Genomic DNA, 10880 nt, shown 5'->3' with positions numbered 1-10880 from the left:
AGCACTAGCTGCCTGAACTCCTTGCTTCATGGCCTGCAATAAAGGCTGCACTTTCCTTCACCACACCTGGTGTCAGTAGATTGGCTTTACTACATGCAGGTGAGGAGACCCAATTTTGGTTCAGTAAAAATAAGTCATGTTCACAGCACTTACCCTGAGATGATGTAATGAGAAAGGCACTTCGTCTCTGTGGTCTTCTCAAAAACTCACAACTTCAGTCTAACCAGGAGAAAAATATCTGACAAACCCAAACTGAGGGACACTGTACAAAAAACCTGACCAGTAGTCCTTAAAACTGTGAAGGTCATTAATAACAAGCAAAGACTGAGAAACCGTCACAGACCAGAGGAGATTAAGGCTCTATGCAAGTGGTGTCTTGGATGGGAACCAAAAACAGAAAATGGACATTAGTGGGAAAACATGTGAAATCTGAATAAAGTGTGAGTTTGGTCAATAGCAATGTAACCATGTTGCTGTCTTAGCTGTGACAAATGTCCTGTATGATAATGTAAGGTGTTAACATTAGGGAAAACTGGGTGAGGAGTATATGGGAACTATCTGTACCATCTCTGCAACTTTTCTTTAAATCTAAAACTATTTTAAAATCAAAAATTTACTTCTTTAAGAAAATACCAGCCATGTCAGAGACAACACTCTTCACCTTAATTAGCCTCCTCCCCACCTGGACTCTGAACCTGAAGCAGCTAATAAATATGGAAGAAGATGGACCCAAAAGGAGAACAAGTTATACAGTTACACAGAGCCTGGCACATAAAAGTTACTCAAATTTTTATCAAAGAAAAAAAAAATAGAATTAACGATCGTGCAAAGAGTTGTGGAAAGAAGGTGTAGAGTTGGAATAGACAGTCTTAAACTGATGTCACTGAGAAGATAAGATGGAAGGATAAAAAACTATATACCACAGAGAGAAAGTGAATAGTGCCATCAGTTCTCTGTGAAAATTGAGAGACATTTATTCTATCTGGAGGGTTCAGATCCATTATCTTAATACAGTCTCACAAGAGTATCTGGACAGATGTGAGTATTTCTATTTCATAGTTGAGGAGACTCAGACACAGGAAGGTTAAATGCTTTACTGGATGTCTTCTTGTGTCCTTGAAGAGAGATGTTAGCAGACGGCAATGAAGGTAAATCTGTTCTAGGCTCACAGCTTACTGATGAAACGTAAATGACATACAATCTCCCATCTCTAACACCTAAGGATTTATTAATTAGCAAGTGTAGAAGCTACCAGATTGTGTTGCTCTAAATGACAATGGGCAGGATCTATGAGTTAACGTTAGAAGAGTGTTAAACCAATCCGGCTTTTGAAGTTTGGAAATTCTTTAACAAATTGAATAAATGTGAATAGGATTACCTAACAAAACAATCTGAATGCCCAGACTTACAACCATCTGCTGAGCCAAACTTCCTAAACCTTCTGTAGATCACAACTCAAACTCAAGCGTTAATTTTACTGTCTTCTTTCGTACTGAGCATCTCACTAGTAGGCTGTTGGGATCTCTCACAAGTGTGATACACCTCTTTGGGAGGAGGGAGAAGGGCAGTGCACAGGTGGCAGGAAAGCTCCCTCTAACGTGGTGAGTAGCAATTCTGCTTCTCCACAAACCAGTGCCGGATCTCCACATTGTCCCTATACCTCTCCAGAAGGCACCTCCTTGGCAAGGACTTGCAGAGATGATGTCAAGCAAAAGGGCTCATGCAATTGTGGTCACCAGCTTTGAAAACTCTTCAGGTTAGCTGGCACTCCAGCTTAATCTATTTTTAAAAATCCCTTTTGAGACCAGGTACACTTCCCAAATGAAAGAGCCCTGAGTTCTAAAATTAAACATTGTCTGTTCTGGCTTGGGTCTTCTCCTCTATGGGTTAAAATGTTGCCCTCTTTTTTGTTGTAATTTCTGTCTAGAATCTCATCATCATCATCATCTTCATCACCACCACCACCACCACAATCAACCACAGCAATATTTTACCGAGCTTTTGCTCTGTGTGAGATGTTATACTAGTCAGTCTATGTGCATTATCTCCTTCAGTCTTAAAAAAAACGTTCCTATGGGGCAAGGACTCCTATTATTAACCCCATTTTTTGCAGAGGGAGAAAACAAGGATACCAGCAGGAAATAACAGGACCCTGATTCAAACCCAGCTTCAGAGGCTTTGCTCTAACCATTTGGTTAATGTGCCTTCAGAGTTTAGGAGAAAACTTGTATGTTCTGTTCCTCATCTACATTAGGTTAGGTTAGATTAGATTCCCTCTCAGGGTCTTTCTAACTTTGACATCAGAATGTAAACTCCACAAGGGCAGATTTTGTCTTCTTTTTTTCTTTTCATTTTCACTGCTGTGTCCCCAGAGCTGGACAAATGCCTGGCACAGAATGGGCACTCAATAACTTTTTATTGAGTGAACAATTAATAACACTCTGTGGAAGGAGTAAAATATATTGGAAAATCTTGAAACTTGGAGTCACACAAACTTTATACTTACCAAGTAAATTAATTTTAGGCAGATTACAAGATGTCTCTGACCTAAGAAAACAAACATAGCAATTCTTCCTCTTAAGGACTAATGAGAAAACCTACACAAAACCCCAGAGTTGGCACATTATGAGACTTCACTATTGCCACCTGTCAACAGAAGTTTCATTTCATTGCCTGTTTTTGTCTTCTGACCAGTTTTCTTATTAGAAATCATGTAAAGGAATTCAAATTAGCCCCTCAATAAATCTGGCTCCATCATTCATTGGTCAAACCCCTTCTGTGAATATTCAGCAGATACATTTGGATTCTAGTTTCATAAACAAAAGTAGCCTCGCCAGAATCATCAGTAGAATCTGCCTGAATGCAGATGATAAGCCAGAGTGATGACTGATCAGTGGAGAGCAAAGATGGGACGGCTTTCATTTTAGGCAAGTAGGGACAAGGGCATTCATGAGAAACAGAAGTTATTGGTTTGGAGGAAAGAGATATTACAACAAAAGTGATCATTATGGTTGACATGCTTCTACTGTAAAGTACTGCAGAGAGTAGGCTCTTTCTTTTATTCCTCAAAAACGAAGCGCCACGTGCTAGTTGGAATTCTCTGTAGACGTCTGAGTGTGTGTGTACGTTCCAGTCCAAGCTTTTGGCAAACGAAGAAAAAGTTTCGGCACAGATCACAAGACCAATGTTCTCCAAGGAGGGAAAAGAAAGCTCAAGTTTCCACAAAGCTCTTTTGTATTGCCAAGTACATCAAGAACTATTTGCCTTCTCCTGCTCCAAGAATTTTCTGTGTTCTTCTCAGCACCAGCACAGTAGACCTGGAAACCAATTTCCCTGGGGCCAGGAGCTGGCACTGAAGTTGATCAGTGTAATCCAGGTTGCATATCACCAGGCAGTTTGTTGACTCCCAACAGATGTTGCAAAAGGCAGTCCAGATTTGCCATCCTTTCCCTGGCAGCTTTCCTGTTTGGTCTTCCGAGGTCTGATGCTTCCTTGAAGTACACAGTATCTGCAGAGTGGATGTGTTAGAGAGGGCTATTTTTCTAAGCTAACTCTCCTCTACTGTTTGCCAATTAAATCCCAGAATGTTCTCTGTATAGGCTTCTCACCAAGAGGAGGGAACAGAACTTATTCAAGGCTGCCTGTCATCTGACAATTTGAAATTATGCATTTGTCTTCCCTGGAAAGAAATAATAAAAGCATTTTATTTCACACTGAAAGCTGTTCAACTATGATATACAAGAAGGGGTGCAAAATATGATTTATCTATGGCTGAAAATACTGAAGTTGGTCTGAACTACATTTAAAGGTGACTTCGAGTGCCTGTAAAACACACTAGCTATGCTATGTACAAAACAAAAAAAAATGGTAAATGTCACTATTTTATCCAAATACTAGTTGGATGTTCTTTTTCTGTGTTGCCTTCTGATCTTTTTGCTGATATACTAGCTCTAGAAATGCCAATATATAATTTCTCTGGAAAGCATACAGTGGAGAATATTTTCCAGAGATGTTCTCTCACTTCCCACCCAAAGCATTTTCATGGATGCAAGGCAAACTTCAGAAGAATTCAAGAAGCAGTATCTTTACCATTTCACTGACTAGCCTGGACAATTTCAGTTGTAATGAACAAAGGTTTTTATAGGTTATGTTGAGGAAGGGGGGGTTACTGTAAGGATAGACACAGACTGGAGCAGAAGAGTGGACTGGTCCAAATCCAAGCCAGCTTGAAGGGCTGCCTCCTGTCCTGTCTCCTCCTCTATGCCTCCATAGCCTCTACCTCATGATACCCCACCTTTTCCCTGTATGATGCCTCCATCTTCTCCCTCTACTGGATCCCTCCTCTGTTCTCTGCTCTGGAGCCAAATTATAAGTAGATTTACCTTATGCATATTCATCTTTCAGTTCTTCCCACATACACACAGAAGTGAGCATAAGGTGGGTGTCCTAAAACTGCTGTTCTCTCCATCACTTTCAGTTTCCAGGTGCCTCCTATAGCATGATCATCTCATGGCACCAAGTGTAACTCTAGTATTTAGAGATACATCTTTTCAGTAAAACATGGCCTCTAAATGCAAGCCAACTGCTTCATCTGGTACTCTACTGAAGAAGCAATAGTCTATTCCAAAACGATAGAAAAATCATATTATATTGAACTTACCAAGAAACAGTATACTGTCCCAAAGTGGCACCTCTGTAAGGGATTGCAAGGGTAAATTTGACTGCCTGTAACACCAACTGCCTTTAGGTACCAGGCTCCAATCCATGACTGCACTGTACATCTTTTAGGCATTCTTGTAACGCCGGGCCCTAATGCACTCCCACACGTTTTTGCCTTCCAAATAACATCTCAGCCTCACAGTTCTCATTTCCAGATTCTGAAGGAGAATCTGATTGTCTTACCTCACTTTTTATTTCAGAAAATCATTCAAATTTTACTGACCAGCATCAAGATTGCTTGTCCATAGATCTCACTTTTTATTTCAGAAAATCATTCAAATTTTACTGACCAGCATCAAGATTGCTTGTCCATAGATCACATGTTTATCTCCGGTCCATTTTCCTGGAGCACAGAAAGAGCCTCATGGCTATGGCTGCCTAATATCAGGAATTGTAGACAGGACAATTTTCTATAAAAACCTGTATGAAAAGGCACATATGATATCATCAGCCAAAATATTTTAGTTTTTAGAAGTTTTTAATAATCCTCCCCAATAAAGTAGCAATAAGATTACCTTTAAAGGTAAGTGAATGTTTATTTCATAGAAAGACAAGCAGCTCAAATCATCATGTTCAGTGGTTCCATGGCATTAGCATCTACAAAGAGAAAGAAGCTCAGGGAGATAGTAAAATGGTCTTCACACTTAAAAACAAAGTAATTTATGAAATAACTACTTAATTAGCAAGCCAACACTAGATGCCACAAGGGATGTAGGATATATTAGACATGGCACATGCCCACGAGGATCTTCTTTTCTTTTATCTTCTTTCCTTTTCATTTTCAGAATTTTCAGAGAATGATAAAGTGTGTACTAGAGATCAACGCTAAAACAAAATAGGAGCTGATAGCTGTGAAAACAGAGAGACATATGGATCAGTTGCTTTGGGACATTGGGACTAGGGAGCTATGATTTCCAGCTGGGGAGAACCATACTAGAAAATGAGAAGGAGAAGGAAGAGATTCCAGGCTAAGGCAGTAATAGAACAGTTAATACTGGGGCACTGAGTGAGTAAAAGAGAACTGGTAAAATGAGTTTGGATGGAAAGTATTTGAAATTTTGAAAGGCAGAAGAGGCAAGGTTTTATACCTTATCCAAAAGTCCAGGGGAGGCCAGAACCTGGAAGTGATGGGATCAGCTGCATGGTGATAAATCTGGAAGGAATGAGAAAGACAGATTTGAGAGGGCAGGAAGTAGAGGTGGGCAAACAAGTTAAGAAGTTACTGCAGATTTACTTCTAAGGAACTTATCCAACAGAAACAAACTCAAGTGTACAAAATATTTATTGTATTTCTATAATAGAGAGAAAAGAATGAGTTATTTTGATATAAGTACAGGTGTCTTTAATATGTTAAGTAAAAAGAAGGAAGTTGCAAAACAACATGTATAAAGTCATCATAATTTTATTTTTAAAAAGCAACAAAGAATACAGTAAAGTGTGAGGTTCTGGAGTTAGCCAGGCAAGGTTAGAATTGTGGTTTAATCGGTTATCAGATAGTACAACAGGGGCTGCATGAGAAAACGTATGTAAAGCGCATAACACACCACTGGCTCATAATAATTCCTCAATAAATATTAGCTAATTTGTGTTTGTGATGCATATATTGATATGGATGTATTATATTGATAGATAAAGGTATATATAAATATATTTTATGGGCATAATAAAATCAGGAAATAACCATTGTTAACGGTTGGGCAGTAAGGTTAGAGAAAAAGAAACTTACGATTTTTACTTTATTCATTTTTGTTTTATTTGATTTGTTACCTAAAAAGCATGCACTATTCTTATAATTAAAAAGAAGTTGAACACTTACTTTGAAGAAAAAAGATTATATGATCTGAACTTGAACTTCAGTGGAAGACAAAAGGATACACAAAAATATCTCTAAATGGACTCAAGAGAAAGCACTTACCCACTGAATGGAAACTAAAGGCAAAGAAGAGGAAGACATTAAAGATGACACGGATGCTTGGAAGCTTGATGCCTGAAAGATCAGCACTGCTTCCTAAAGCAGGGAGGAGGAAGAGTTGGGAAGTAAAGGCACATCCGATTTGTACTCTATTAACTGATAATTATGTAATGATTACAAAACCATCCATTCTCTTTGTGAAAACTTCTCCCAGCAGGATTTTCACTCCTGCTGATGACGAACCTGGATTAGAGGGGGGGAAAGTTTCTGAGGTTAGTTTCCCTTTTCTTTTTTAATCTTCAGCAGCTTTCAGTGTTGTCAGCATTCCAGATTTTGGCCATTGGAATAGGTGTGTAGTCGTAACTCATTGTTTTGATTTGTGATTCTGTAATGACATACGATGTTGAAGAACATTTCATATGTTTATTTGCCATGTATATATCGTCTTCGGTGAGGTGATTATTCAGGTCTTTTGCTCTTGTTTAAGCAGGTTGTTTATTTTCTTATTGTGGAATTTTAAGAGTTCATCATATATTTTGGATGACAGTTCTTTATAAGATGTCTTTTGCAAACATTGCAAATATTGTCTCTCAGTCTATGGCTTGTCTTCTCATTCTCTTGAAATTGTCTTTTGCAGAGCAGAAGTTTTAATTTTAAAGAAGTCCAGCTTATCAATTATTTCTTTCATGGATCCAGGCTTTGGTTTTTTATCTAATGTCATTGCCATACCAAAGGCCATCTAGGTTATCTCCTATGTTACTGAAACCTTAGGTCAGGTTTTCATAAGAGAAATCCTCTACGTTCCTGGAAATATTTTAAAGAACCTAGAATCTGATTTTGACTAAAGGACAAATTCTTTTTTAATTCCAAACTTTCAAGTTTACATATAAATCATACTGATTCACAGCATTGGTCCTATTAAATGAGGATGATTTTCCAAGCCCCGCATCTTGAGAGTGACTTCTGTGTTCATCAAGTCAGTGTGATTTCAAACATCTAGATGTTTAAAAGAACATTCTGTCAGTTAGCCAGATGTTTCCAAATGTTCAGCTACTTGGCATTGTGTGTACAGCTGGTTCCAGAAACATCTAATTGATTGATAGACCCTTTTTCCTTTTTATCTACATGTTGGATATCAGTATACACATCCACCTTCACTTTAACATCTTTGCTCCTTCTATGCATATAATCAAACAAATGAGGACTAAAAGTTCAGATTACACAATGCAGGGCTAATTGTAAGTAATCAGAGATGCTACTTTAAGCCCATTAACTAAAAGATGTAGTGAAAGAACAGATTTTTCTAGAGAAAGGCAAACAAGAAATCTAATTATCAATTGCATTGGTTTTTTTTGTTTTGTTTTGTTTTAATTTATTTTTGGCTGTGTTGGCTCTTCGTTTCTGCGCGAGGGCTTTCTCTAGCTGCGGCGAGCGGGGGCCACTCTTCATCACGGTGCGCGGGCCTCTCACTATCGCGGCCTCTCTTGTTGTGGAGCACAGGCTCCAGACGTGCAGGCTCAGTAGCTGTGGCTCATGGGCCTAGTTGCTCCGTGGCATGTGGGATCTTCCCAGACCAAGGCTCGAACCCATGTCCCCTGCATTAGCAGGCAGACTCTCAACCACTGCGCCACCAGGGAAACCCCGTTTTTTTTTTTTTTTTTTATATTGCTGTCATTATAGTGTTACCTTCTGCAAGTCTGCATTTAGATTTTGAATCTTTTATTTATGAAGTGTCTCATGGCATGCCAATTGATAGTAACAATTTCATTAACAATTTTAGGCTCCAGGTTCTTGGACATGTAGTTGTTACACTGGAATAAACAATAATACAGATACAGAATGAGGATCTAATTCTCCTACTGCAGTAGATTACGACACAGCTGACCTATGAAGCTACAGACCTTACAATGTGACAGATTAGAATACAGTTGATATATAGAGCAGTAATCCTTATACTAGAGTAGTCTACAAAATAGTCAATCTATAGAGCTATAATCTTTGCACTGGACATTACAACAAATATGAAAGAGTTAGACATTATGTGAAAAAAATATAAGCAGGCCCTGTAAAGATAGTAGGATCCATACACAAGAACTGAAAAAATTAAAAGTGTATTACTCAGGGTTCTCTGGAGAAACAGAACCAATAGGATATATATAAGAGAAGATTTATTATGGGGATTGGCTCACGCAATTATAGAGGCCGAGAAGTCCCACGATCTGCTGTCTGCCAGCGGGAGAACCAGGAAAGCCAGAGGTGTAATTCAGTCGGAGTCCAATGGCCTGAGAATCAGGGGAATAATGGTTAAGTCCCCGATCTCAGTCCAGAATCCCGTGAACCAGGAGCACCCATGTCCCAGGGCAGAAGATGCATGTCTCAGCTCAAGCCGAGAGAGGTAATTAACCCTTTCTCCACCTTTTTGTTCTATTGGAACCCTCATTGGATCGGATGAAGCCCACTCACTTTGGAGAGCGTCATCTGATTTACTCAGTTCACAGATTCAAATGCTAAACTCTTCCAGAAACACCCTCACGGATGCACCCAGTCCGGTCAAGTTGACACATAATATTAACTATTACACAAAATAAATTAGAATTCTATTAACTCAGACTGGGGACGTGGGGGAAGAAATGGAGACTGGAAATATGGCAAGGTGTGATGGTCAAGAAGATTTCTAAGAGAAGGTGAATTACTACTTAAATCTTAAGAGAGGTCTTCATCTGTCTCCTCTGGCTGTGGTGTGTAAATGAAAACTAAGAATGGAGTTAATGTAAGAAGGCTCAAATCTAGGCTGCCCTGGCTCATGGTTCACTGCATCTTTCCTGGCAAATTAAACAACATTGGGCCTGAGCAGTAACCCCTGACCCCTTCATACTTTTATTCCACTGCTGCTCCTTGGTCCCTAGATTCCAGTTTCTTGGTTTCTATAGTTTGAAGCTAATTTTGACCAATAAAATTCTGCTGCCTTTTCAGAGTCTACTGCTGTAACTGCCTGAGACAGTCTAGCCTGGATAGGAAAATTGCAAGAACCATTGCATTGGGAGGTGCAAGTAATTGAGGTTACCACCTGTCCCAGTGTTCTGACCTGTGGGAAGGTTGGTGCTAGCATTAGATCTATCCCTGTTAGGGTACTACCTGCAGTGACAGTAAAGTCCACCTATAGAAGCAGGAGCATCTGAAATAAACTTAGGTTAGTCCATCCCTGGTGAGCTGGGCCTCCTGTTCTAGCCAAACCAGCAAAACGAAGAGCAGCTGCGAAGAGTAGTGAGCTAACATCCCTCCCCCACACCAGACTGAGCACATTAGGAAAGACAGATTATTAGCAGCATGAACATATACTCCAGAAAAGCAAGAAAGCAGTCATCTTGTGTGGTGTGACCATGACTTTGTGTTGCCTTGAGCAGATCAAACCATTCAAACAATCACACTTTTGTGCAAGGCACAGCTATAGTTCAAAGATCAGAATATGGTTCTTCCCAGATGCCAGTTGGCAAACAGGTCTCATCCTCTAAGAACCACTAGAGTAGAGAATAGACAATTATCTTTTGATGTGAATAATCCCCTTTTGAACCCAAGGGCACCCCTCTCTAGAACAGCCCTAGGGAACAGAACATCCTATCCCCCTGAATGTTTGTTTAATAAACGTTAACACAAGCTCAAGTAAAACCAAGATACTCAAGGGCAAAGGTAAACATAGATTGATAGAGCAGTCATGGAAGGGCAAATGCAACACCTGACAAAAAAATACAGATGTGAAAATAAAATAACTAATTTTTTGAGCTAGGCACATATGCTAGGCACTGTGCAAAATGCTTTACATAAAGCACATCATTTAATTCTAAAATAATTGTGCAGAGCAAGTGATATTTTTATGTTCCTTGTACAGAGGAAGAAAAGCGTGCTCAGAGAGTTTAAGTAGTTTAACTAAAGTCACACAGAATATTGGTTTTGTACTCTGTCGAATTAGTTACCCTGGACCTACATTTCCCAGAATTCCTTTCCATATATGACTTCAGCTTAGGGTTGTCCTCAAGAAACAGTAGCTGTAATTTTGGCAACCGAGTGACTCAGCAGCCATTTTACTTTGGTTAGAGAGAGATGCAGAGGGTTCCTGTTTGTCCACTCTGAGTTCAGGTCTTCCTCCTAATGGGTGCCCAACAGCAGCTCCAGGCCTATCATCAGATGCTTCACTGAAATCTCACAGAAGCAATACCCACCAAAAGCCAAGGATCTGGGGCTTCCCTGGTGG

At 39.5% G+C, this 10880-nt stretch overlaps 1 long non-coding RNA gene across 1 annotated transcript; it reads right to left on the bottom strand.

Moving 5' to 3' along the window:
• Positions 1 to 2496: 2496 nt before the first annotated feature.
• On the bottom strand, positions 2497 to 5871 carry LOC102999067 (uncharacterized). The gene is made up of 4 exons (XR_452161.2): positions 5808 to 5871; positions 5235 to 5316; positions 5010 to 5139; positions 2497 to 3679 (listed from the first exon to the last, which is right to left on the bottom strand). It is a non-coding gene; the product is annotated as an uncharacterized LOC102999067 (long non-coding RNA).
• Between the last annotated feature and the right edge of the window lie 5009 nt (positions 5872 to 10880).

The sequence above is a fragment of the Balaenoptera acutorostrata genome, chromosome 2 (assembly GCF_949987535.1).
Source record: "Balaenoptera acutorostrata chromosome 2, mBalAcu1.1, whole genome shotgun sequence".
Lineage (NCBI taxonomy): Eukaryota > Metazoa > Chordata > Mammalia > Artiodactyla > Balaenopteridae > Balaenoptera > Balaenoptera acutorostrata.
The sequence above is the reverse complement of the archived record's forward strand: the minus strand, read 5'-3'. Positions and strand labels throughout refer to the sequence as shown.